The sequence below is a fragment of the Vigna radiata genome, unplaced genomic scaffold, assembly GCF_000741045.1.
Source record: "Vigna radiata var. radiata cultivar VC1973A unplaced genomic scaffold, Vradiata_ver6 scaffold_165, whole genome shotgun sequence".
NCBI classification, from domain to species: domain Eukaryota; kingdom Viridiplantae; phylum Streptophyta; class Magnoliopsida; order Fabales; family Fabaceae; genus Vigna; species Vigna radiata.
Genome location: NW_014542359.1, coordinates 500,325 through 502,796, shown reverse-complemented (window position 1 = coordinate 502,796; position 2,472 = coordinate 500,325).

Genomic DNA, 2,472 nt, shown 5'->3' with positions numbered 1-2,472 from the left:
TAATTTATTTTCTACCTTTTAGACTTTCCTTAAAAATACTTACGTTGTTTTAAATATTTACATGAAACATTATTTTAAAAATAAAAATTAATAAAAATAAAAAAAATATAAAAAATAAAATAAAAAACTTTATTTTAAAGGTTTAAGCACAGGTGCGACCATTCTGTCGGCCTTGCGCTGAAAACCTTTTCTCCTTCTTTTAAAAATCAACTAAAATTATTTTTAAAGTCTAAGTGCAGGTGCGACCATTCTGTCGGCCATGCGCTAAAAGCTTTATCTTCTTTTAAAAAACCAACCAAATTATTTTTAAAGTCTAAGCGCAGGTGCGACCATTCTGTCGGTCATGCGTTGAAAACTTTTCCTTCTTTTAAAAACCAACTAAAATTANTTTTAAAGTCTAAGTGTAGGTGCGACCATTCTGTNGGCCATGCGCTGAAAACTTTTCCTTCTTTTAAAAAACTGACCAAATTTATTTTAAAAGTTTAAGCGCAGGTGCGACCATTCTNTCGGCCATGCGCTGAAAACTTTTCCTTCTATTAAAAACCAACGAAATTTATTTTAAAGGCTTAAGCACAGGTGCGACCATTNTGTCGGCCTTGTGCTGAAACCTTTCCCCGTTTTACAAAGACATTGAAACACTAAAACATCCTTTTTCAAATAAACAAACAACCTCTCAGCTAGAACTACGTAACCTTGATTTCTCACTTTGAGAATACGTAGGAGCAAGGTCAATCCTTGTCGGGCACAAAAAATAAAAGAATATATTTTGTTTCTTTAGAGTTTTATTTTTTGGGATAGTTAAACATTTTGCAAACCACATCTTTATTCGCGTATTTTAATTAAAGGTACTGCCTTCGGGTAGGCGTTGTAGGGTGCTAATACCTTCCCTACACGTAACCGACTCCCGAACCCAATCTTTGGTTTTCGTGGACCGTGCTTTATCATTTTATGGTTTTTNCGTAGTTTTCCAGAATAAACTATGGTGGCGACTCCAAACTCTTTTTCAAAGCTACGTTTTCTTTTTGGGTCGTCGTCCCGTTGCAATTCCGGTTGCGACAGNCGACTCCCGAACCCAATCTTTGGTTTTCGTGGACCGTGCTTTATCATTTTATGGTTTTTTCGTAGTTTTCCAGAATAAACTATGGTGGCGACTCCAAACTCTTTTTCAAAGCTACGTTTTCTTTTTGGGTCGTCGTCCCGTTGCAATTCCGGTTGCGACAGATGGCGACTCCACTGGGGACCTTGAGAGTCAGGCCATTTAATTAGATACGCAAATTCGATGTGGTTTTGCTTTATGTTTTTCTTCCCCTTTTTCTTTATCTATGTTTGATGTTTGAAATAATTGCAATAATTGTTGTATATTGAACCCTAGGGAAGGAAACATGTTTATATCTGCCTGGGATTTTTCTGGTTGTTTTGCAGGTGAGGGTTCGGGGTATGCATATTCATCCTCCCTTCACACACACACACACACTTTATGCATATCATGAGTGGGGCCCTACACCCGGGCCTGAGTGCAACTTAGAAATAGAGGGGTTGTGTAGCGGTGCCACTTGGGCCATACTGCCTGTTTGGCTATCGTGAGAACCCCAGCTAGAGTCTGTTCTCTTCATTTGTATTTCCACACCTAGTTGATTACTCGACTGTTGTGGAGATGTTGTGGAGGGGGCCATAGCTCTAGTGACCTTTGACCTTTAGGCTCAGGGAACCATCCTTGTGAGATTGCATATACTTGACCTTGAATCTTAAGCGTTGAACCTTCGTAGGGTCACAAAGGGAGATGTGTGCAGTCTTCTAACCCTCGTTTTCATTTAATAAAATCACGCATCTTGTGCATATCTTGAATCACTTGTCTTTCTTGCGAATCGTCAAACTCATGTCTTTCGAAAATAACAAAAAATGATAAATCAAAAATAAAATTTGGAGTGTCAGACTTTTCCGAGGTCAAACATTTAATCAAAAATAACATTTTAACATATTCCTCAAGACGTTTGTGCACATATTGCTTGAAGAACTTCACCCTTCGCTTTTCCTAAACAAAGGATCATCCCCGCCAAACACTGTCACTACCCTCAGTAACAAAAACTTTGCATTGGGGCATATTGGCCTGACCAAAAGATTTCTTGCTCTACTAGGGTGATCCCCGAATACATTGAGACAAAAAAAGAAACAAAGAAAAGGAACTTTCAAAAAAAGAATAAGTCCACTAGATTGAAAACCCGAAAGGGTGGTCTAGAAAAAGAGAAAACAAATCATGTTGAGGTCGTCTAGTCACAAAATTAATCTTTTGAAAATAAAGCAATCAGAATTTGAAATGATGTGTGGCCTTCTTTCTTTGTCCAAAAAGAAAAAATTATATCCATTGTCACCCCGTTTGAGCCTAAAAGAAATTCTTTTTCAAAATTATCCCTAAGCAAAGGTTATCATCAGGTTGGAGTCAACCTTTGATGAAAATGAAAAGTGCTCAATGAT